The sequence below is a fragment of the Phyllostomus discolor genome, chromosome 8 (genome assembly GCF_004126475.2).
Source record: "Phyllostomus discolor isolate MPI-MPIP mPhyDis1 chromosome 8, mPhyDis1.pri.v3, whole genome shotgun sequence".
Lineage (NCBI taxonomy): Eukaryota > Metazoa > Chordata > Mammalia > Chiroptera > Phyllostomidae > Phyllostomus > Phyllostomus discolor.
The window spans coordinates 84,450,307-84,476,822 of NC_040910.2; the positions used below are offsets into that span (position 1 = coordinate 84,450,307).

At 46.1% G+C, this 26,516-nt stretch overlaps 1 long non-coding RNA gene across 1 annotated transcript; it reads left to right on the plus strand.

Annotated features, from left to right (window-relative positions):
- Positions 1-11,146: 11,146 nt before the first annotated feature.
- On the plus strand, positions 11,147-23,494 carry LOC118502313. Its single transcript, XR_004905023.1, has 3 exons — positions 11,147-11,315; positions 18,873-18,879; positions 23,484-23,494. It is a non-coding gene; the product is annotated as an uncharacterized LOC118502313 (long non-coding RNA).
- Positions 23,495-26,516: the final 3,022 nt, after the last annotated feature.

The following is a 26,516-nucleotide window of genomic DNA, read 5'->3' on the forward strand; positions in this document are numbered from 1 at the left end:
TAGTGTTGGATGATAACCCAGCACATAAAATATTCATGAGTCTGTACTGATGTAAATAAATGATTGAATAAATAAATGAGGGAGAATAGACAACTCTCTGTGCAGAAGAATTTCAAATGATTTATGTACACACTTGCCCTCAAGGAGATGGAACCTAGTAACTTCCTTCCAAAGAGCACAGTAAGGAAAGGAAGAGAAAGGAAGGACTTTATAATGGAGCAACCTGATGAATACTACCTAGGCCAGGTGGTCAAGGTCAACATCAACAGTGACGCCACATTGAAAGCATCTATCCTTAATATGATGTGATGAGGATAGCATGTTACCTTTGTGGTCTTCTTTCCCCAAACTCATATTCCCAGTCTAATCATGAGAAAAGCATCAGACAAATAAAAATTGAAGGACATTCTACAACATAGCTGACCAGTACTCCTCAAAATGGTCAAGGTCATGAAAAAAAACAAGGGAAGTCTGAAAACTGTCACAGCCAAAAACACATAAGGAGACATGGCTACTAAATGTAATGTGGTATCCTGGCTGTAATCCTGGAACAGAGAGCAGACACTAGGAAAAAACAAAGGAAATCTGAGAACTGTATGGACTTTTCTTAGAAGTAATACAATATATCAATATTGATTCATTAATTGTGACAAATGTATCACACTAATGTAAGATGTTAATTACAGGCAACTGGGTGTGGGGCATGGGAAAACTCACTGTGCCAATTCCACAGCTTTTCGGGAAACTGAAAACAATTTTAAAATGAAAAGTTTACTAACAAAGACCAGAGAATATTCTTGATCCTTAAGATTAAAGTCAAGATCAAGGACATTGATAGGAAGTCATAATAAAATACTGAGAACAGATTCAATATTGACTTGGCTGCAAGAGATAAGTAATGAAGTGAATATGAGATATTTTACATCCAAAGGAATATGTCAGCTCATGTCAGGTCCAGGAAAGCAACATCTCAGCGGTCTGTTTCGCTCCATGATCCCAGCAGGTGAGGGAGGTGGGGGTAGTTTGGCGTGGTGGATGAGCTGCAGTTTTAAATAGAGAAGCCAGAGAAGCTTGCACTAAGAAGGCGATGTTTAAACAGAAATCTGAAGAAGAGTGGAAACGAGCCAGGTATTTTTGTTGGGGGTGTAGAGAGCTTGCTGCCATGGAAATAACATCTTTGTTCATCTAATGATGCCAGAGGAATAAAAGGTAATACTGGACTTTACAATTGAGAAGCGTTCTGCTGCCTGGAAATGACTGTAATGGTAATAGAATTGAGTGGAGGAAAAAGTCACTGGAGGTTGTGGAAGTGAAACAAGGCTCTGGGGAGGTGGGCTGAGTTGGCACAGGTCTGGAAGAAAGGGGCGGAGGTGGGGCGGAATGAGCTGCACATGAGTGAGGACATCATAAAATGCAGTGAGACAGAGCCGCTACAGCTAACCTCCACCCAGGGCTGAAGCAGCAGGGGGTCACTGTCTCATAGCCCTGGAGGCTGGAAATTCAAAAAGCAAGGTGTCAGCAGGTTTGTTTCTTTTTGAGGGTGGGCAGGAACCTTCTATCAGAAACCCCAGCCCGATCCCCCTTTCTCCCATTGGGAGACACACTCGAAGGCCCAGTGGTGAGGAGAGTACTTCCTAGCCTTGAATCTGACCCCTCTGTGACCAAACACTGGCACTGAGCAAAGCAACCGTGCTGGCTGTTCTCCTAGAGAGGGGAAATCTTCCACTAGACTAACCTCAGGGAGAGGAACTGGGACTCTGCACTCCCATTTACTGCCACCCTTGAACTTTGCACCCGGCAGCTCTTGCTTGTGGCAAGAGGCTGATCCAGCAAATATTAGTGCTTCTGCATGGGGTGCACCTTGCCGCATTAGCCCAGGCCACAGGCTCCATGCAAATAGTTTTGCATTGGGTGTTCGTAGGCAGGAATGTGGACAATCACATTTGGTTAGGTCATGCCTGTGCCCCCAACTAATCCCAGCTCTCTTCTTGCTTTCCTGCATTCCCTCTAACCCTTACCATTTCCTGCTTTGGGATGTCCTTGCTATGACATGGGGTGGGTTCTGTTGTCTGTTGCAATACTGTCGTTTCATGCAAATAAGCAGAGAAGGAGGGGGATCTCGAGGAGAGAGGTGGTAGCACCTCACAATCTTCCTGAGTCTTCAGATTTCAAAACAAACAAACAAACAAACAAACAAACAAACAAACAAACCAAACCCACAATAAATAGAATGAAAGCCAGTTTGGTCCTCTGAATGGCATCTGTGGATTCATGGAAGTCAGGAGCTGCTGTGGGTGATTCTGCTCATAGGGCAGTACTGTAGCTTTTGGGGTCAGTCACAGTGATTCCTCGCCAATGTCACTGGGCACGTGCCATTACCCTACTGCTCCTGGTCATACTTTGGTCTGCTGGCGGGGTCTTGTCCCTTCTGCCTCCCACCCTCACAGGGAGGGCTTCAGCCCCATTGCTCTCCCCTACCTGCGCCTCTGCCTCCACCGTTGGCATGTGCTGCTCCTGATCTTAGGGATGCTATTCACCTCAAAGCCCCAGGGTTGACCCTGTCTTCAGTCAGGGGCCTGTTCCAATGTTCTCTCCTGAGTGAGGTCATCCCCTCCCATGCTGTCTAGGAGAGCATCTCACCAGTTCACCTTCCCGTGTCCTCCCTGACTTGCTTTTTCTCAGTTTTTGGTGCCACTGAAATTATTCCTCTCTCTCTCTCTCTCTCTCTCTTTCCCTCTCTCTGCCTTGTCTGCGTTTCCTGCCAGCAACCTGCCCCACTGGCCCCCACCTTTGCTGCCTGTGCACCCATGAGTTCATGGCCCAGAGGAGGCATGCCATGCAGGGCTGAGTAAAGGGACGGCTGGAACGTGCTTTACCAGTTGTGGGGGTTTTCACATGGAATATGTCATTTGTCCCTCATGGCGGTCCTGTGGGGTGTGCAGGACAGGAAAATTAGGGCTGTTGTGTAGATGAGAAGATAGGTAGAAAGTATCTCGGTTCTTGAGGGTCAGACAACCCCAGGTTTGAATCAGAGAGCTGTCCAATCTTAGAGAAATTACATGACCTCCCTGAAGGGCAAGGTCAGTCCTGGTTTGGGTGAATTCCTGAGATCTTGCATGTGAGGTACTAGCACCTTGCTGACCTGCCATAAGTCCTCCAGAGTGGGGGATGTTACAACTGTTGCTGCTGCTGTCATCAGTGCTCCCATGGCCCGTGTCTTACAGCTGTGGAGGCAGGGCTGGTGTGAGATGTTGGCACCCCTGTGTCTAGCCCATGGAGTGTCCCTGCGGTGAGTCCTTCATGCAGAGTGGAGGAGCTCCGCGTGAGCCGGGAGCCCAGGCACATGGACTCGTGAGCCTTACCCGTATGTGTTCCACCTTATTCTCCAGTTTTTATGTATGAATTTTCCAAAACTGTAGCCAATGTTTTAGAAAACCACCATGTTGTATATTAATAGGATTTGGAACCGTCGTTTTCTGGGGTTTCATTGTACATTGGCACAAACGACTTTTTCCAGAAGAGTGTATCTCCAACTCTTACAATAAATGTCATCCGGGAAATGAGATCCAATCCTTAGAGCTGTGCTTAGAGGGAACCCCCCAGGAAAGGGGGACCCGAGAATGGGACGTTCCCACAGTAACCGGAAGTGGTCTGGGGAGGCTATGCTGCACTCCGATGTTATGGTAGCATTGGTTTATCCACTTACTCAGTACATGCCTGTTGTGTGCTTACCATGTGTTAAACACTAGGCTTTTAGCAGAGAACTGAAGAAACAAATTTGGCATCCTCATGAGGTATACTTCTAGTAAAGAAGACAGGTGCTAAATAAATTTGTGCTATTCGTGTCCGACAGTGAGCTGTGCTAAGGGGGAAAACAATAAAGAAGGGGGAGAAGACAGATGAGAAATTGCAGGGCTGTCTCAGGCAGAGTGGCCAAGCAGCCTCCCTGGAGGGGCACAGGAGAGCAGAAGCTAAATGAGGGATGCCATCAGTGCGTGTGCAGGAAGAACATTCCAGACAGAGCAGACGGGAGAGACCCTGAAGCAGGAAGAATGTTAGCTTGTTCAAGAAACAGCCAGAAGGCCCGTGTGGCTGGCATAGAGTAAAGGAGGTAAAAGCAGTGTGGGGATATGTTCAGTATAGTAGGTAGGGACCAGATCATGCAAGGTCTTAACAGCCTGAGAAAGGAGGCTGGAGGCTACTGCCCTTTTACAATGTATTTGTTTGCCCATTGTCTTCACAGGCTCTGCATTCCTAGAAAGAAGGGAACGTGGCTTCTTGTTTTTGCATTTTTGGTGTCTAGTGTCCTCCAGGGACAGCAGGAGGGCTCAGTTGATATGAGGTCAGTGGTCTCTCTGCTTCAGAGTTAAGATCCAAGTGGGAATAACTGCTCTCTGGTCTATTTCCTCTTGGCCCATGAGCTCTGAGGAGGGGCGTGGCGGCCATCCACAGGAGAATCCAGAATGCCCTTAGGGTACAGCTGGCACAGCAGAGTCTCATATCATTTCTGCCCGTTTTTCACTGTCCTTTCCTTGGAGCTCTGGCAGTAGATATATGGGGCCCCCGAGTCCTGTCAGCATGCCCGGGGGTGGGGGGGCTTGGGACAGAGTCCCTTGGATGGATGCAGCATAATGACAACAATCCTACTCTGTATGTGACCGCAGTTTTTAGAGGATTCTTGCTGACATTGTCTCATTGGATCCCAACTGTGTGCGTGTGTGTGTGTGTTGATACAGGGATGAGTGATGGTGAAATTCAGAAACAACATGTGCCCAGGGCTGTAGCTTGCATGATACAACCTGACCGATGGCTGAGAAGTCACAGTCCACATAAAGCATTTTACTTCTTGATTCCTTGAAGGCCCTTTGGAAGCCAGATGGATGGGACAGGGAAATAAATGGTCATTTCCCTGGCGGCCCAGGGAGGGGATGGGACGTGGTAGGGGAGAGATGGTGGATTTCTCTCCTGAGTGACTCAAACAGCCAGCTCGTCTCAGCCTCTGACCAGAAACTGAAATTTATTTCTCACTGGCTGGAAGAGAGAGCTATTTCAAAATCTTCCTCTATTACAAAACTCCCCTTGGGAGCATGGTTGGCTAAAGCTGCCACAATCTCGGTTTCTCTGTCTTTTATGCGTCTAGAGTTTCATCCTAAAAATGAGGGTTTGGGTTCGGGCAGGGCAGGCCCAGGGTCCCCGCCACCCCCACAGCCGACAGCTGGCGACCTGGGATTGGGGCTGCCATTGGGTTCGGCAGGCCCTATCTCACTGCCGTGCGTGTGTGTGAATATTCACTCCGAGTGCAGAGGCCAGGAAAAGCAAACCTCTGGCAACAGTGTGGGCTTGTTTGTTTGTCATATTTTTATTTTTTTGTTTTTGTCTTGCTTTGTATAACTTCCTTGATAGGATGCTCCATTTTTAACCACAAGTAACTATATTCAACTCCCAAGAAGTTAAGGAACATTGGAGTGAATAAAGTAGCCAAACCACTCACATGGGGAAGCACGGCCATCCACGGCCTCCTTTTTTGAATGACCAACCACTGCTCGTGTCCCCGTGTTAGCGCGATGTCTGGCCCCGCCTCCCGTGCGTCGTAGCGTTTATCGCCATCTGAAGCTACTACATGTTTATGTTGGTTGTTTTGTTGCCCTCCCCATTAGAATGTACGTTCCCGAATGACAGGGAGGTTTTTCTTTAATTTTTTGTTTTATGCTTTATTTCCAGTAACCTAAAAGAGAATCTCTCCAAAACACATTCTCACTAAATATTTCATGAACGAACAAACGAATGAGCAATTGCTAGTAGCCAGGGGCTGACCTGTGCACTTCAAGGAATTGTCTTACTTTCTTTTTTCTCTCCAAACTCTATCACGCAGGCATGGTTGTTATCTCAAGTTTTTTGGATGAGGAAACTGAGGCTTAGGCAGGAAGAAGTGGAGGGGATATTAGGGCTGGTAGCAGAACCGGAAGCCGGCTGAGGCACGTGACCCTGAAAATGGCACCTTGGCCACCTCACTCACCTCATCTTGGTCCAGCCCTGTCTGGCTGACCACCTGCAGAACCCGAGCTCTTCTTCACAGAGTGGCACTGTCTCTCCTGTTGTGATCATGCACCCACACACTCACACACAATTATGCACTCACACTCACATATGTGCACACTAACATGTTCATACTCATGCATCCATACAGCCATGAGCTCACACACACATGCACAACACAGCCACCCTCACTCACCCACAAACACTCTCACATTCACATAGCACGTGTAAATACATTTGCACACCTACACACATGTACACTGACTTCATCAGCGATCATGGCATTCTGACCTGATTGCTCTTTCCTGAGAGCCAAGAAATAGACTTGGATCAGCTACCTCCCAAATTCACATCATAAGCAAGAAAGATGACTCTCTCGGGTCCGCTGGCTTTAGGAAGAAGAAAACCTTCAATGTGGTTGACAAAGTTGTCTCTAGGGTTTCCCGGGGCTGGATGCCTTAACAACCACCCGGGGGCTCCGTAACAGAGCTGATTTCCAGGTCCCAGCCCAGGGGAGTTGGATTCACGGTTCCAGGATGGGATCTGGAGATTGAATTTCTAATAGGCTCCCCCAAGCGATTGTGATGCAACCAGTCTGTGGGCCAGCCAGCAATGGGAAGCTGCTGAATCAAGCTGCAGGGTGTGTCCCTAAGGATGGAGTGGGACTCCGGCCTCCGAGGGGGAATACCAACGAGTTTTACTAACGCCAAAGTGACAGTGCACCCATGGTAGGCATGGCTGTCAGGATAGGTGTGGCTGAATCACCTTTTAGTCCAGGGTCCTCCATAATTGTTTGTGAAAGTTGTTTACCATCAGGGGAGGGGACACCAGGGAATTCTGAATCATAGCCAGCTCTGTAATTATGCGGTGTGTCTCCAAATTTTGCATAGACCTCAGGAGCCTAAAAATCTACCCATGCCTGAGCCCACCGTTACCCGCATTGTGACCTAACAGGTGTGGGCTGGGCCCACATCAGGAAAGTCTAAAACTGCCCAGGGGATTCCCACATACTGCTAAGGTGGAGGGCTGCTCTTCTAGACCAGGGGTGGGCAAACGTTTTCTGTAAAGGGCCAGGTTTTGAGGGTCACTGGGTCCCTGTCACCATCACTGAACTCCAGCATTGGGTTCCAAAAGCAGCCACAGCCAATCTGTAAACAAGTGGGCATGGCTGTGCTCCAATAAATCTTTATTTATAAACACAGGTAGTGAGCCACATTTGGCCCATGGGCTGTTGTTTGCCAATTCCTGTTCTAGACCATTCCAGACTTCTGAAATGTGTGGTCAAAAATGCCCCAGGATGTTTAACATGCACATTTCCTGGCCTCCTTAGGCACTCTTGTCCTAAGTCTGAGTGAAGACCTTGAATCTGTATTGATCAGAAGCATCCCAGAATTGGAGGCTACTCCGATCTTGGGGGACAGTGAAACACACTGAGGAACATCCGATAACCATTTAGCCAATCCGCCAAGGCCCTACCCTGCTCAGGCTCCACCTCCAGAGATGTGTTGGAACCCCTGGGCTGTGCTGCCTTCTTCCTCCTTTCTGTGCTGTCTTTTTGTCTCTTTAAGTCCTTCTAAAACATCAGTTATGATCTCACAGTGGGTTTAGGGAAGACTGGGTGACAGACCTTGTCCAGGGAGGGTGGGTGGTCAATGGAGAGGCTGCCTGTGGAGACAGTGTTGACGTGACTCTTGCTGAGACTGTCCCAGGGGCACTTTTCGTAAATCCCCTCGCCCACCGTCCACAGGTACAGCCCTGCCTCCTGCTAATCCCAGATCTCCGTGCCTCTGCACCCTGGTGGTTGGTGCTTTGTTTGCACAGGTGAGGTGATGGGGACTCTTCCAACTTTCTGTTTCGTGATGAGATTCTTATCTCCCTGGCCCTCTCCACGCTCCTGGGTGATGGCCCTGCAGAGGCTGCAGCTTCTGCTTGGTGGTTCTTAATTAAATTTGAAGTCAACTTAAACAGAGGGCTTTGGGAGCTTGGTGGGCTGGGGGCCAAGGGCCTAAGGAACTGCCACGGAATAGCACCACCTCCCACACTCCTGATCCCTGGGACATGTGGACAGATTACGGAGAAATCCCTGGGCAACGAGATTAGGTTAACTCTTTAGCGTGGGCAGTGGGCTTCAGAAGCATGCATGGATTCGGGGAGAGGACCTGGCTTTGCGTGCCGAATGCATGGAGCTTGGTGTTATCTGGGGCAGTTGGAATCAGGACCCCCCAGAACTCACTGTTCAAGTTCTGAGGCATGCTTTCTCCCTGCCAGCTGTGTCCCCACAACCTTTGTTAGAGGATTTCCCTTTAAAGTGATCAAAGTAACTGAGACATGCAGAATACAATGTTAGGGGTTGAAAGGGGGAGTATGGGGTGCAGAGGTGGGGAATGGTGCCTGGCTCCAGCAGTTTGAGGCTGATTCTAGGTCAGCCCCCACTATTGTGCGGCTCAGTAGGTGAGCATCTTTTGGTAGCTTCAGTTGCATAGTACAGGAGGTGCTAGGGACCATTTGTTATCTGCTGTGCACACAGAAAGCAGTGGGAGTTATGCATATGTACAGAGATAGGTAATACCCAACATTTATTAGACACACATATGTTTTACATAAGCATTCCTGTTTAATCACTGCAATAACACTGAGACCTACCAGTATCTCCACTAAGGCATGGAGAGGAAACTAAGGCATGGAGAAGTTAAGTTATCTGCTCAAGGTCATACAGGTGGTAAGTGATGAAACAAGTGTTAGATCCCAGGTGCCAAAAGTACTTAAAAAATAGTAAAGTGACAGGATACATCCCCTGGTCACAACTGGAAAATAACTTTTTTCCCAGAGCAAAAGCAAAAGCAGTGCTGCTTGGTCTGCTGTGGAGAGTGTTCAATCTAAGAACAGGTTATTAGGGCGACTGAGGACTTTGAGAATTGGAATTAGTGATCAGACCTCTGAATTCTTCATGGTCACCTTCTACAGGGCAATGGGCCAGCTTGCCCATGTCACCTGAGGGTCAGATGCAGCAGAAAAAAGAGCCATCTCCAAATGCAATAGCAAATGAGGACAAAAAAGTAAGTTATAGGACCACCAGATTCTGTGGCCAGCTCTAAGCACAATTGTGAGAGCATCTTCCTCCCCCTCCTCAGGGACACTGGTCTCTTCTTTCAGGGTCTCATGTGACCTTCAGGATCCCTCTCCCTCAAGTCTCTGTTTTGCTTCTTTCCCAAAGGAAGGAAAGTGGGTATTATGGGTTGAATTGTATCCCTCCAAGTTCACATGTTGAAGTGCCAACTCCTAATATCTCAGAATGTGACTATGTTTGGAGATGGGGTCTTTACTGAGGTGATCAAATTAGAATGAAGCCATACGGATGGGCACTAATTCATTACGACTGGTGTCCTTATAGAAAGGGGAAATTTGGACGCACACAGAGGGAAGGTGAAGAGAAGAGACACAGGGAGATGACAGCTGCCTACAAGCCAAGGAGAGAGGCCTGGACCAGATCACAGCCTCAGAAGGAACCAACCCTGCCAACACCTTCATTTTGGACTCCAGCCTGCAGAGTTCTGAGATGATAAAATTCTGTTGTTTAGCCACTCTGTCTGAGGCCCTTTGTTCACCAACCCTAGCAAACTAATATGTAAGTAGTGTATATCTGAGAAGGAGTCAAGTTACAGCAGTTCCAGGAGCACTTTAAACTTAAAAGAATAGGTAAAGTAAGAAAAATCATCTTCACGGATGGCATTCGGGGTGCTCCAACACTTGTGAGCAAATGTTGTGGGGACAGCCAATCTCGATCTCTGCAGGATGCACTCACTGTTTCATTTATACCCCGCACAGGGCCAAGGAGGCCCTGTCCCAGCCTTGTGGGGCTCAGCCCCCTCCAGGTGCATTTTCCTCCAAGTGCTTCCCTCTCTGAGACCTTGGTGTCTGTTTAGCTGCTTAGTTTGGTTTCTTGGAAACAGCGATGCTAGCACCACCACCCGGGGCAAGCAGGGCTCCCTGGAGCTGTGATTTCTGGAAACAGAATATTCCTGGTTTCCAGAAGGTAAAACCGTTTCCTAGGGCCATTTCTGCTTAGCAGCCAGCATGTATGTCCAGGCTTCATTCCGGTTTCACCCTGCAATTCCACAGCCTGGTGTGCTTGGCTTCCAGCCTGCAGAAATGCTGCACATTTCAGAGGAGGGGGTGAGTGATAACCTGGGCGAGGTTTGGGAAAGCTTTGCTAGATCTTTACTTGTGTCTCCTATGGGACAAGCCCAAGTCATCTGTTTGGCACCAACTGACTGAGCCTGTCCCCTGGGCCAGGTGCTTGGGATGACCAGGAAAGAGGCTGACACTGCTGTCATCCAGGAGCTCACGGGCTGTGAGGGGAAAGCCACAGTGCATGTGTGTTTGCCGACCTGATGGTTGTTCCGAACCTGTTGGCTGTGGTCCTTCCTGTGTTTATTCTTACCCATCTGAGATGATAAATTTTGAGGGCATAACGATCCTGCTGGCATCCTTCCTCCCAGAGGCTTTTCCTGTTCCAGGCATCAAACTGTACTGTGCATGATGATCATGTGGGGAAGTTGTGAAAATGCAGAGTCCTTGGCCCCACAGGTAGAGGGTCTGGATTAGAGGGCAAGGGTAAGGCCCCAAAATGTGCATTTTTAACAAGAACTGCCAGTGATTGTGGTTGTCCAAATGTGGGCACCACAATTTGAAAACACAAATCCTAGGATCAAGGGCCACTTGCTATTTTTCTGGGTATCCCCACAAAATAAAACTGGAAGCAGGACATTGTGACAGGTGAAACTGGCAAAGGTCAGGGAGAGAAAAAATGATTTTGGTGAAATTAGCAAGTCAATAAAAGTTGGTTGAATTGGATTCTTGCTACCATGGTTTTTTTTTTTATTTTATTTTAAGAATGTATTTTTCAGGTGAGTTTGGGTTCACACCAATATTGAGAGGAAGATACAGAAGTTTCCCATATACCCCTTCCCCCCACACATGCACAGCCTCCCCCTCTGTCAAAGTCCCCACAAGGGTGGGGCATTTGTTACAACTGATGAACCTACATCAACACATCATATTGCCAAAGATCATAGTGCACCTTAGGGTTCACTCTTGGTGTGCTTCCTTTGGGTTTGGGCAAGTATATAATGGTATGTGTCCACCATGAAGTATCATACAGAGTAATTTCCTTGCCCTGAAAATCCTTTCTGTTTGGTCTATTTATCTCTCCCTCCCCTGAACCCCTGGCAACTACTGATCCTTTACTGTCTTTATAGTTTTGCCTTTTCCAGAATGCTGTATAGACAGTTATGCAGTATGTAGCCTTTTCAGATTGACTTCTTTCACTTACTAGTAGGCATTTAAATTTCCTCCATGGTTTTTCATGGCTTGACAGCTCATTTCTTCTTAGCATTCACTAATATTCTATTGGCTGGAGGGACCATAGACTGTTTATCCCATTGTTTGCTTATTCAAGACACTGAGGTAGATGGTGCAGTGTTTACATCAGCTGTGGGTCTCTTTCTCTTTCAATGAAAAAATATATATAGCCAAAAGATTCACAGGTCTTGTCGTATTTGATTAAAAAACTTTCATCACAGCTATGCATCAGAACATTAATTTGGTTTTCTTTGATTTTCTTTAGATTGGGGGCTTATCAATCACAGATTCTGGGCTCTAACCTGAAACATGACAACAAGGTGGGAGGATGGTGACAGTAGTCATCTGCGTGTCCATCACACCACCCACAGGTGACAACATGGTGGAGACCCACAGTAAGGTCAGTGTCCCTCCTCTGGGGCTGGCTTCTGGAGGGTTCATGCACTAGACCTTCTGCCCTGTTCTCATTGTCTCAAAAGTCGTACCAGCCAGCTGGGGAGCTGTGTGTCTTGGATGTTTTGCCCTCTCTGAGTCTTGATTTGCTTATTTGCAAATCAGTGGTTTCTAAGATCTGCTCTCATTTGGACATTATAGGGCATGGCCACACCAAAGCCAGATTATCACCTTTGCTTCATCATCCTCATCCAACCTGCCCTGGCCCATTGGTCAGCCCAGCATTGAGAATAGCAGGAGACACCGAATAAACACTCAGTACATATCTGGAGATGGCTCTTTGGTTCTCAGACTTGACCTGTCTGTATCTGGCATATTTCTGAAATATCTGAGTGGGTTAGAAGAAGGCAACTGGAGACAGTGACATGTTTTCCCTGAGGAACCCCCCTCCTCTTCCTTCAGCCCCATCCAGCTGCTGGCACACTGGCCCCTGGACCTCGAGCCAGTTTTCTTCCCACTTCTTCTGACTCATATCTTTCATCATGCCTCAGGAGAGCGGCGTCTGTCACTCCCTCCTCCTGGCGAACAGAAGGGCCTTGGACAGGATCTGAGCTATAACTCAGTGCAGCCAGGACCAGGTAGAATCCTTAAACAATGAGCAAAGTCGGGAGGTCTGCCTCCAGTAGGGGGTTCTGTGCACATTTGGGTGAGGAAAGTTCCCAGTGTTCTTAGCCACATTCATTCCTTCACCCTGAAACATTAAAAAGAGAAAAGCATTCTTGCCTGTTTTCCATCTATCTTCTCTGAGTCATGATTCTGAAGGACACTAATGATGATTTGCTTTGGAGCAAAGAACTCTGCATTTTTTGCCGGTAGTAAATGGCAGCAGTGGGCTGGTGCAGGGCCAATGAGGACGTTTAGACTATCAGGACTCACCTTCTTCCACAACTCTGACCCTATTCTGTGAGATTTCTAGAGAAGATTTTGGCTGAAAAGCCAACCAGAAAAAGAACCCTCACCAGTGTGTTTGGGAGAGGAAAGCTTACTTTGCATGGGCTTTCCAGTGCATTCCTGGAATTACAGCTTGATGCTACAGCACTAAGTGGTTATTATAATGAAGCCAGTATGCTCACTGCCAAGGCGATAAGAAAGACCATATGAACCACACCAACATAAGGTTTAGGAAAATCAAGGGTTTTTACTGGGTTTGAGAATGAGACGGGATGGCAAGAACAAAACATAGGGATCTCAGGCCGTGGAGGCAAACTCACAGATTCTTTGGGAGAAAGAGGAGGAAGAAGGAAATGAAATAAAGGAGAGGAAAGGCCGTAGGACTAGTGGTCGAGAGAGCAGGGACTTAGAATACATAGACCCAAGGTCAAATAACCCTTTGCAAGGATTCTGGAATATATTAAACTGCTGTGACATTGAAATGTATATTTCCCCAAATTCTGACTCATTTCAAAGTGTTTATGTAGCTCACTATGTCCCAGGCATTGTCCCAAGCCCTCTACATGTATTAACTCATTTAATTAAATTTCCATTGACTTTTACAGTTTCTAGATTTATAGAATTTTCACCTGGAGACTTTTAGCAAAGTCTGTGATCACTCCTCACCCAAAGAAGCTCTTGGAGTGGTGACAGATCATTCTAGATTCCAGCCTACACTTTCCCTGTTAGCACCTGCGTTTCTATGACCTGGTCTCTCCATCCTGGGGGTGTTTAACCCATTGTCTGCTTGACAGGACAAGAGCTAGTGAATGAGAAAGGGAGAGGGAGGTCAGGCTGGAGGATGGGGATGGGGCGGGGACAAGGGGATGGAGAAAGGACTGGAATCTGAAAGTGAGCTCAGAGGGAAGCTGCAGACAAATCAGTGGGGATGATTTTTCCTAAGACCTACCATCCAAACAGCAGGAGAGAGGTCTGTTCAAACCAGCGAGATGGCAATGAGCTTCTGATTCAGCCACTCCTCCCCCTTAGCTCCCCCTGAGCCAGTCCATCTCATGGCTGTGAGTGCATGCTCCCAGGGACTCGGTAGGAGGTGCTGTCCAGAGAGGCAGAGATCAGATGTTTTGGAAGAGTTCGGAGCCCAGTAATGACTGAGATGATACCCAGTTTGGGAGGAAGTGAAGAGTCTTCAAGGAGCCTGTGGGGACCAGCTTTAGGAGGTCCATGTTCCACATCATCGCTGCATGTGTGGGGATGGCTGCAGGGGTCAGAGGCAGGGGGGTAAGCTTCCTTTTCTTCCATAGTTTTCTTGTAAAGAGAGACAAAACATCTGCTGAGAGTGTTAAATGACACAATTCATGCTAAGTGCCAATGCAGTGCCTAATATAAGTATTCAATGGATTCGTTTCTAGGATTATACTTTGTTAAGCAAAGTCTTCAGAGGCCATAACAAAATTCACTACTCTTTTTTAAAAACTGAGTTCCTTGTGATGACCTTGGTTGGCAAAACCATGCAGGTTTCAAGCATACCGCTCAATAAAACATCATCTGTACACTGCACTGTGAGCCCATTGCCTAAAGCAAGATTCACTGCTCTTTGGCCCACTTACCAACAACACATGGTGATATTGGCTTGAGAGAGTAGAAAACAAGTATCTTTTAGCCCTGGCCTGCTACTTTCGGAGTCCTGGATCAGTGGGTCTGTGCTAGTTTGCCTGGCACATAAGCATGTACTGGTGACTTTGGGGAATGAAGAAAAATCTAGTTTCAGGCTTGGTAATTTGAAAGAGAATTCACCAAGAAGGTGGTACTTGCCCTTGGTCATTCCCAAACAATGGTTTGACAGTGGCTTGGGGAGGGAATGGAAGAGTTCCAGTTTAGACATTTTTGAATTCTAAGACTGTTTGGTGTGTCTGGGGCATGAAGAATGGATGGAAGGAGAAGGGGAGTGCAGAGTTGGGAGGTAGACAGTGGGAGGGTACTGTCTATGAAGTTATCCAATGAAGTCAGTTCCTTGACTGCAAGCCCACCCTAAATTCTATGCAATGGTGTGAAACATTTCCTGACTCTTGCACTGTAAGTGGTGACATGATAAAATTCTTTTTCTCTTCTTGAAGCCATTTCTCTCTTACTACCCTCATCAGCCTGGCTTGGTTCCCAGGAGCCTTGTATGTCTACAGGCTTGAAGAAAGCAAAATATCTTAGAAGCTGGAAGATCAGACTAGCATCAGGGAGCACCCCTTCCTGCCCAGCTCCCTCATGCATGCCTGTTCTCCAGACCCGGCCTTGTTGCTCAATCATACACCCAAGAAGCTGTGGGCAGCAGGGGCTGAACTGGCCACCCTGGCCCCACCCTTTTATCTCCAGTGGACTGAGGCAACTGCTGATTCCTGCCAAGACCAACAGGAAGAATCAGTTTCGGGAAATTTAAAGTCATAGGGGAAAGGGTCTGCTAAAGCAGCCATGGAGGGCACAGGGGGCTCATCTGCTCTCTGGGGTGCAGACCTAGCTGCTCCAGAAGCCACAGTTCAACAACCAGATGGTCAAAGGCAGGCCCTTCATTCCCAGGATGATGGGAAAATGGGAGCCTCAAGGAGGCTCAAGGGGATTAGCATGTGGTGAACACACCATGCGTTTGCTGGATGATTTGATATCAACTATCCCGTACTTCAAATAATATGAACTCATGCACAGCAAAGAGTCTTCTACTTATAGATATCCCATATTAGTTATATAATCCAATTTGCAGGATAATTTTTTTTTGCAAAAACCCTTAATATATGGACCTGGCTGCATTTATTGATGCCACCCCCTTTTCTTTTCTTCTAATGGCACATTTGTTTTCAGTTGTATATATGTAAGATTAGAGACTGGGGATGGTATTTCCTCTTTTATTTCATTTATTCGTGTATTGACTCAACACAGTTATATGAGCACTCACAACACCTAATCTAGCCTGTTAGAAAGGTGAAAAAAAGTGCTTCCTCCCTTGAAGGGAAGAGAAGGACAGAGAAATGACCCTGACAGAATGTGATGGAGACACCAAATCTTCCCGTGTGGTTGTGAGAGACTTCACAGGAGAGGAGGTACTGGGGCAAAGACTGCCAAGACAAACAAGGGGCAGGGGAGATGGGGACTGGAGATACGCTGTCTCAGACACATGAAAAGCCACGTGTGGAGGCAGTGAGGTAGTCAGAGTACAGGCTTTTCCAGGATGGTGAGTAAGTACAGGTGCCTGAAGGATCCAGGATGAGAGATCCAGGATGAGAGATGAGGCTGGCCAGGAGTGAAGGGACCAAGATCACAGAAAGTCTTACAGCTCCTGAAAAGAAGGGAATGTTTTATCCTCTCATCAGTAAGGAGCCAATGAAGAATGTTGAACGCATGGAGATGAGACCATCATTTTTGCAGGTTAGGAGGATGACTCTGGGATCATGCAGAGAATGTGTTATAGGGGAATTAGGCAGGAGGCAGGAAGGCCAGATAAGTGCATTTTCAAAATTTGAGGCAAGGGAAGCTGAGACTAGTGATAGGCAAGTGGTGATAGAAAGGGGGCAAGTGACTTGAAAGATTTGGGGGAGGTGAGATGAACTGCACTTAATTTTTTAAAAGATTTTAATCATTTTTTAGAGAGGGGGCAAGGGGGGAGAAAGAGGAAAGAAATATCAATGTGCAAGAGAAATATCAATCTGCTGCCTCTTGCATGTACCCCAGCTGGAGACCTCACCCACAACCCAGGCATGTGTCCTGACCAGGAATCAAATTGGCAGCCTTTGAGATCATCACTCAACCCACTGAGCCATACCAGCTAAGGCTGGACTTACTTTTTAATTACATGTGAATGTGAGAGAAAGGGGAACATTCAGCATGGTTTTTGGTATTCTGACTTTGGCCACTGGTTGGTGGTTCTGTTCTCAAAGATAAGGAGATCAGAAAAGCCAGCAGTTGGGAGGGGTTGGATGGTGAGAGGAGTTATTGACATGCTGAGTCTGAGATGCTCATGAGAGGTCTAGGTTTATGTTGGGGATCACCCTGCCTGGTCTCAGAAAGCTGTAACCCCCCGTGACTTAGGCTGAGTGAAAGACCTCTGGACCAGGAGCCACTAAGGAGACAAAACTTATTCCCCTGGCATGAATGCTGCCTGTTCTGTGCCTGGCCTCCTAGGCTTGATCAGTTAGCCAATGATGGGTAAGATTTCCCACAGAGGGAATCGCCTAAGACAGGCATGATCACAAGGAGGCCTCTGGGAAGAGACTCAGAGGCTGTGGAAATGAAGGGGTGATCAACATCGACCCCTGCCCCCTCGGCTTTGTCAAAGCCTTAGTCCTTGTTCTAAATTGTGAGAAATTCAAGTCTCCTGGCTGCCTTTGTCTCCTCTGCTTGACTTAGGCCAGTGGAAATAGCAGGGGCAGTGCAGCCCAGAGACGGCAGACCCCCAGGGTAATCAGGCCTGGGACATAGAATATGCAAAATCCCGTGAGATCTGTTTGCTGGAGGATGTTATTGATTTAGAATTTGAAGGCACAGACAGGAAACCAAAACTAGCCCTTTGAGCCCCATAGACCTTTCAAATGTTAAAACTCCAAACTTTGCCCAGAATCACAGTGGGGGTTCTGTCTGCACCTTTGAAAATCACCTATTTCTTCTGATCTTTTCTGCCAGACTGTGAATCCACAAACTAAGTCTGTATTCTTAATAAAAATCTGCTTGGGAATGGAAACGGGGCACTCTCTCCACTAGAGAGAGTGGCCGTTCCATCCCTATTTCCCCACAGGACCTGGTTGTCTCTGTGTATGTTTTTCTCATGTTTCGACGAGCATCTGCAGCAGGCATGGATACTGCTGGCTGGTATCTGCCACAGGTTTAGATGCCCCGCAGGCGGCTGGCTTTGGAGTATGGAACTCAGGAGAGGGGACTGTCATTTAGAGGTCATTAGCATGTGGGTGGTGGTTTAAGCATTGGCATGGTTAAGTTACCCATGGGCAAGGATGTAGAGTGATAAGAGAATTGAGTCTTGGGAAATACCAGTATTCAAGAAATGGGTAGAGAAAGAGAAGTTCATGTTAGGGCAAAGGAAGAACAATAAGAGAAAAAGGGAGGGGATTAGGAGATAGTGGAGAGTGTCTGAAATGGAAATGGGACAATAGCTAAAGAAGGAGGTCATGGATAATATTGTAAACATGATTGATAAATGGATAGATAGATACATAGATAGATGATGGATTGGTACAATAGTGTTTAGGGGGATGAGAGGCTAGCAGACTCTTAAGACAGAACACATTTCAGTATGTTAGTAGACTGAGATGAAGAAGTCAATGGAGAGAAAAATAAAAAATGCAGGAAATATTGGGGCCAATTATTTGAGGGAGTAATGGGCATAGGGCATGGATTCACCTTGGTTAGAAAGGAAGGGACAATTTGTATTAGAGACCTGGGGGAGGAAGTAGGAATGCAGGTAGGGTTGGGTCCTGAGTGAGAAAGTTTACATCTGATTGCCTCTTTTTTTTTTTCCAGTGAAATAAGAAACAAGGACATCTTTATTAGGAAAGATGGCAGAAAGGGTTTGAAATTTGGCATTGCTGCTGAGGAAAATGGGGGGTGTAGTTGATGAGAAGACTATAGGAGGGTTGCTAAGCACTGAGGGAAGTGTCCAAGACTGGCTGTTGGCACCTTGTAAGGGTCTGTGAGCAATTCTCTGGTAGTACACAGCCATCCAGATGTGGGAGCAAGCAAACCTTTGCTTGGCCTGTCCAAAGCAGGGTAGGAAGTAGAAGGACAAACAGTGTTGCTTCAGTTATTGACCTGAGAGCAACCACGGCAAAGTGGGTTTAATTGGGAAGAAAATGACACTGGAGGAAGATGACAAACTGGGAGCAAAGGGAGGAGTCCAGAGTCTGGAGATCATGATGAGGTGAGAGAATGGGCAAGGGGAAAGAGCTGGAAGGATAGGACATTGTGTCAGTGAACTTAGGTTATAAATGTCAGAGGTGGGACTGTTTGCAGCAATGGCCAGTCCAAGAGGTGGCTGTGGAGTGCATTGGTAAAGAGCAAACACGGTGGAAAAAGCATTGAAATTGAGGTCAAAAAACCAGAAAGCCATAGAGTCTGCTGGACATTGACCACCTCTGGGACAGTTACAGGGTTGTCATGGGAAAAGGCCATAAGACTGCAAGGAAAATCTGAAGGCCCTAAAAACTCAAAGAGATAAGCTTCATAGTAGCGATGAAGGCCTTCACAAATCTAATGGCAGAAGTCTTGATAAACGTGATCTATTATACAAAACGGGTGAAGGGCAGAGAGGATCCATTCGTTCTGTTTCACTGCCTGGTTCTGCCAGGCCAGAGGACCTCTGCTGATTTCCATAGCAAAGGAGACAAAGCTAGTTATTTCCAGCATACAGAGAAGTGGAAACTTCAACAAGAGTGTCACTGACCTGCCCAAAATGACACTACCAAAGTACTGCCCTCAGTCTGTCACTCATCCCCTTCTTCCTCTCCACTTGGCCCCTCCTGTCACATTTAACCTATTTCAGCAGAGTCAGGTCAACACGGGCCTCCTTGATGCACACCCTCTGCAGATTTGGCATTTAGATGTGATAGAAGGACATGGAGGGGAATTTTCCCACTTGGCAGAGTGATATGAAAATCAGGAGGGAATGTTTTTCCTGCACAGCAACAAGAGGTATCAAATCATGACTTCTTCTTTCTCCCTTCCAACTCTGTTGCTATTTATGCAGATGAGGCAGTGCCATAACAATACCTTCTGCTTGGAAAGTCTTCTCTCACTAAAAAAAAAAAATCTCTGTAGTTTTCATTCCAGAAGGAAGCATGCTTGGTTCTCTTTCCACTTCCACTTTTTAAAAAAGAATGGTCTACATATGCATTTACCTCCTTCCAATCTGACACCTACCTAGGTGGGAGGTCCCTCGACGTGAGACCTCTACTGTGTCTTATTGATTTGAGAATCCGCTAAACTCTTCCACACCATAGCAGATGACAAGTGTGTTTGTTGCACGAATAAATTATTTATTGAATGAATGGAGGAAACTCTTTTGCCCATCACTTTGAAGCAGATATCTTGAGGCTTGAATAACTGTGACAAGAACACATTACGCTGAGCCCTTTTCTCTCACCCATTGCCCCCCTGTGATAAAGGCAGCATGGATGGTAAAAAGAAAAAGAACTGTGTCCTAAGCATCTGGGTTTAATCTTGGCTTTACCACTAGCTGTGTAGCCTCAGGTAAATCATCAAACCTCTCTGACTCCAGGTTTCTTCAAGGAAATAATAACCTCCTTTGTTTGATTATTAGGAGGATTAAATTTGACTACATGTGGCCAAGAAACTGGAATATAGAAATTGATCAATTAAGAAAAGACTCTTTCTTGACTCCCACCCACACAGACATCAATCTCCCCATCTTTTGATGTCAGGGCATGTTATCTCTGAGATGTTGAACTAATTAGAAAGCGGTTCCTGAAGCTGTGGGACAGCTTTTTCCTCTGCACAAAATTATTCATGACCAGGACCTAGTACAAACCATGCTCAGGTGCCCATGTAGGGCAATTGAAGACGGGGAGAGAAGGCTCTCTATAAATCCTAGTCCATCCTGTCACTAGGCAGCCTGGCCACAGAGCCTCCTTCCTGAAATGCAGGGATGGGCGGGGGATGGGGAGAGGACATGGCAGTGGTGGTCAGGAGCCTCACATGTCAAGAAAGGACCATGGGAGCTTCTTTTCAGTATTCACCATGTTTCAGGCATGGGGCCAGTTGCTTTCTATTTGTACCATCTTTCAGTTATCAACATCACCTCTTCAAGGAGTTGGAAAGTTGGGATCCTGAAGCAAAGAAAGTCCAGATATGTCAGCTTTGAAACTACCTTTGAGTTTTGAAATATATGAGTACAGATTGACTACTTCAAAGTCGCTTTATTAAAGCAGAATTGAAGGGATCTGGAATCACTGTAAGTGGACATGTTCCAAGACAGTCTCTGGATTAACAATAGACAGTAAGACATAAGAAGTCAGGGGTCCCACCTGTTTAGTTCATCCTTGTACAGGGCTTGACAGATGATAGGTGTTTAATACAGGATTTGATGTTTGGAGCTGTGGTGGCCATTTTGTGATCATGAGGGAGAGTGAATACAATTAACTCACCCTGGGTGTACCTTCAGACCTCTTGTTCTGTAGCATAATTAAATGTTCTCATTTTAAAAAGTTATTCTTTGCTGGCTTTTCTTTTCATGACCAGAAACATCCTAACTGACCCAGTCTCTAAATACAAGTTTGGGCTGGTCATCTAACATTTATGTGCCTTAGTTGGATGATCACTGTCATCCTCTTTAATGGAGCAACACCTTACAAGAAGGATGGCAGACACCTGTTACTTAAGGCTAAACTATAAATTTTGCTGGGACCCTTGGGCTGATCTCCCTCACTCTTAAGCAAATTCTTATTTCTTGTGAGAGTTGGCTTCTCAGCAGTGCCGGTGGCAGATAATGAACCTGGCAGTGTCATGTTTGGTTTGTCAGGGTGTCACATGGAGCTGGGGGCCAGGGCCATGTTATATGATGTGAGCCATCTCTTACTATTGGCATGGCTCATGGCTCAGCATTGGAGAGAAAGCGTAGTTGACATTCCTCCCTCTCTTGCAGAATTCTATAAAGACACCTGAACTGGTCTACTAGGCATTTCCCCTTCTGTTTTCTGTTGGATCTGTCCCCTCTCAAAACTAAAGTGGGGAAAGAGTGGGCTTTTGGTGTATTCTGAGCTTCATTAACCATTGATCAGAAAAGATTGATATGAATAAGTACTTAGGTGAGATAGTCTGGTGTGTGTGCATCTGTATTTCAGGTAGGAAGCAGTCCAACTTCTATTTCTCAAACACATTAGACTGACATGGGACTGGCTGCCTGGGCAAAGCCATTCCATCCCAGTACCTGGGTCTCCCCATTCTCTCACCTGCACTGACCCAAATACCAAGGAGAGGGATTAGACAAATCTTGAGAGGCATCTGAACCATGGCTGCTAGAAGGTGTACTGATATTGGACAAATGAGGGTCACACTTTCAGCTCATAGCCCCAGTGGACTAAGGGCCACTGGGCTGTAGAGAGAGGAGAGGAGTGGGCAGGGTGTTCAGGTGGGAGAAAGAGCTGCAGAACCCAGGGGAACAGCCAGGCTTGGGAGAAAAAGCACATGTAGGAAGTGAGAGGCAAAGCCCTCCCCAGGAACCAGCTGATGGGGTCAAGGGTGCAGGCAGGGGGATGCACATGCACGATGAATGTGAGCCAAGATGATAGCTTTGGCTTCACCGATTATCGATTATCACATACTTTTTGCAGGGGAGGAGCTGGGCACCCACTTGGGAAACTTATGCATTTCCTCTGTGCCTCACTGACATGAGGTTGCACAGTCGAGCCTGCAGTCCCAATTCAAGTCTGGGCCCAGTCCACTGTAACCAACCTCTTGGTCATGATAGAATCCCTGATCCACTTGCCCTTTGGCTACTATAACATTTCAATATCTGTATTATGTCTCTTTACCTGGTCTTTTTATTTTTATTTTAGGTTTTTGTTTTGCAACAACCTCCGACTTACAGAAGAATTGCAAATACAGTACAAAGGACATTTTTCTTCATAAACTACTTGAGAGTAAGTTTTCAACACAATGCCCCACTCATGTAAAAATGTCAGTATGTCATTCAAAGAGCATACTTCCTACATAGTACGTATGCACACCTACATCCCACATAGCTACGATCCAGCCATCACAGCCCCAGCACTGACACACATTCCTCTCACTTAGCTAGGCCCCCCTTCAGGTTTCTCAAATCGTTCCAATAATGGATCCAGTTGTCACGGAGCTGTCACATCTCTTTAAGCCGCCTTTGAACCTGAACAAAGAAAGTGTTTCAGTCTTTCCTTGACTTTCATGGCATTGGAAATTTATTTTATTTTTTAATGGGTTTCCTTTTTTATACATATTTATTTTTCCATTTGGTAGATTCTTCTGAAATGCTTATTCTTGTCATTTGTTCATCTTTTTTCTTTCTTTCTTTCTTTCTTTCTTTCTTTCTTTCTTTCTTTCTTTCTTTCTTTCTTTCACGTTTTTATTGAATTGATTGGGATGACACTGGTTAATAAAATCATACAGATTTCAAGTGTACAGTTCTATAACATATCATCTTCACACTGTATCATGCGTTCACCACCCGAAGTCAAGTCTCTTTCCACCACCATTTATTCCCCCTCTGTCCTCTTCCATCTTCTGTCATTCCCCTTGCCTTCTGGCAATCACGGTATTGTCGTCAGTGCCTTTTTCTTCTTAATCCCTTCACCTTTCTCACCAAGCCTCTCCCACCAAGACTCCTCCCCTCTGACAGCTGTCAGTCTGTTCTCTGTATGTATGAGTCTGTTTCTATTTTGTTCATCAGTTTATTTTGTTAATTAGATTCCACATATGAGTGAAATCATATGGTATTTGTCTTTCTCTGACTGGCTTATTTCACTTAGCATAATACTCTCCAGGTCTGTCCAGGCTGCTACAAAAGGTAAGATTTCCTTCTTTTATATGGCTTCATATTATTCCATTGTGTAAATGTACCACAGCTTTTTTATCCACTCATCTACTGATGGGCACTTGGTCTGCTTCCAGATCTTGGCTGTTGTAAATAATGCTGCAAGGAGCATAGGGGTGCGTATGTTCTTTCAAATCAGTGTTTCAGGTTTCTTTGGATATATTCCCATAAGTGGAATCACTGGGTCATAGGCAGTTCCATCCTGACACTGGCAATTTTAAGACTAGCCCAATAATTATTGGAATATTGTTCAGTTTTAGTTGGTCTGATGAGTCTTTGTGGTTATATTTAAGTGTTGCATATTTGGTAAGCATATCACCTGTGTTCTAACATCCTGGCATGTGGTTCACAAATCTGAGCTCTTGATTAGGGTGGGCAGGCCATACTTCTCCATCACATAGCTACTATCCCTTTTTCCCATGTAATTCATATTTGTCCTGTGTGGGAAAGCATTTTGAGACCATGCAAATACTGTTTCCTATCAAGTTGTTAATGTATTTATTTATATCAATATAGACTTGTGGATTCTTATTTTTATTAGTGAAACCATTACTTCATTAATTTTATTGCTCAAATCATTCCAGGCCTGGCTAACTGGGAGCTCCTTTAAGCTGACTTTGAGTCCTTTTTACATGTCTTCATCATCTTAATTTATGGAACAATATACTAGTCCAGGCTCATCTTGTACTTTCCCTGCCCAGCCCTGAATTCAGCTATTTCTCCAAGGACCCCTGGTTTCCTTTGGTGGAGAACATTGTGTAGAAAACAGATCTGGGAACTAAGTGTGCTCAACACTACTGACAGTTTGCTGCTCCCAGCCCCTCCTGGTGGATTGTGTGTGTGTACATATGTGGAATGTGTACAATACACACACATGCTCATATGACATCCATATTTATTTTTGTATCTATCCATAGATTGAAATCCATGAGTTTACATCATCTCCAATTTTATCCACTATCACAGGGTTCATTCTAGTTTGTTCTCTTTCTATACTGGTAATTTTCTAACAATGAAAAATTTGGTTTCCATTATCCTTAGTATATAGGGCTTGACAAAAGTAGGTTTACAGTTGTGAATACACAAAACAGTTTATTCTTATATTATGTAGTAATTATTGTATTATTTACTAGTTATTGTATTATTTATTTGTATTACAACTGTAAACCTACTTTGGTCTACCCCGTATTTTCCCATTTGATACTCCCTTTGTATCTAACCAAAATCTCATCACCCTTACCATCCTCTCCTGTTCATTCTGTACAGACTCCAATACCTATGCTGGACGTCTCCCCATGTGCAGACACCCTCACCCTTAAGGCCTGACCCTTGACCCTTGGTCACCCTGGCTCATCTTTTGGTGATAGAAGGGGAAAGACCCAGGGCAGAATCTTTTGTCAGCTTCCTTGTCTTGACCAATCTCTTTGCATCTTCCCCTCTTCTATGGCCACTTTCTCAGGTTGAACTCTGCCAGCCTTTTTCCCCACAAAGGTCCCTCCTACTCCTGGGACAAAATGCCTGGGAGTCATGAGACTCAGGATCAGTGACAGGGAAAGCCAAGGCTACCTCTGTCCCTAGGCTGGCTTGTCTCATGCCTTGGGGCCACACCCCTCGTACTTCCTGGGACCAATCTCATCCTCCCTCCTCAGGTTTGGCAAAAAAGCAGGACCCACTGTTCTGTGCACTGAGGACAGGTCCTGTCTCACCACTGGAGGATTTGGCAGTAGCCTGGAAAGCAAAGGGCCATCTGACCCAGCCACTGTTGCCTTTTTTGCTTTGTGACACCACACATCCCAGCCCCCACATCCCTCTCAGATGTTGCCATCTCTGTCCCTCTGTATCCAGGCCCGTTGCTTATACTGTTGTTTGATGCACTTTGGGGGGGGGGGACAGAGAAGGTGCCACGTGGGCTGATGAGCAAGCAGGAGGGTCCCAGAGAGAAGGAGTCAGGGTGCTGGAGAAAGTCCAGCTATTTTACCCTCAGCGTGTGCGGAGGCAGATGGAACCTCTGAACGTCAGGTTTGGGATTTTTGTGCCTCCCAGATCTTGCTTGGCTGGAGCTTGACATGAAAAGATAAGCACTTAGCTTTCTTGTCTGAGTCATGGGAGAGGAGAACATGGCTCCTTGGGGGCTCCTAAAAGCCAGAGCCCGAGGACTCCTTAACGACAGATGGGCGCAGGGAAGCACAGAGTAGTGACGTGTCCACCTCCGCTCCCCTCACATTTCTCTTCGGCTCCAAGATTCTTGATCAATGTGAATTCTTCCCCAGAGAGCACAGAGGCATGGTCATAACTTGTTAAATACCGTAATTAAAATAGTTCTCTTATTAACTTCATGATAACGCCTTCTCCCCCCTCCTCCTCAAAATTACATGTTAGCATTTTGTTAATTAAATTTCCAGTTCCAACAGAACTTCTCGGCTGCTGCCATGCAGTTTACAGGGGGCCCTCTTCCGGGGGGGGTGGGGAGGTGGCTCGGCAGGTCAGACAGGTTCTCATCTTTTCTGCTGGAAGTTTGAGGGAAGGAAACAGAAGAGATTGTCAACAGCCTATGCGTAAATAAGGTGGCCAGATTTTGCAAAGAAAAATAAAGGGCACTAAGTTAAATTTGAATTTCAGATGCACAACCAATAATTTTTAGTGTAACTATGTCCCAAATGTTGCATGGGATGTGTGTTCCGAAAACTCATGTCATGTCGCTGGATTTCAGACTTAGCAGAGCCGTCCTGGACTTTGTCTGGGAACCCCATGCCCTACCTTGGAACCTTGGCTCACACCATCAGAGAAGAGAGGTTTTCCACTCTGCTTTCTACCTGTGCTGGTTCTTTAATTACTTCACTAGCACTGGAGGTTGTTTCTATCGTTTTGGTCAGCTCCTTCAATCCCATAATCTCAAGAGACTCTACAGTCACAAGTTTTACTAATACTAGCATAATGATTAATGTGGATCCATTGATCTCTTAATCATTCAAATAGTATCCATGACATAGCAGGTGCTGTGCGAAGTGCTAGGAATACAAAAGTCAATGTAGATACAGAAAACAGACTGAGAGCTGTCAGTGGGGGGAGATAGGAAGGCTGGGTGGAAAAAGTGAAGTGATTAAGCAAAAAAAAATTATAGACACAAACAACAGTATGGTGATTACCAGAGAGGAAGAGGAGTGGGGGAAATGGAAGAGGGTATGGGTGGGGATAAATGGCGATG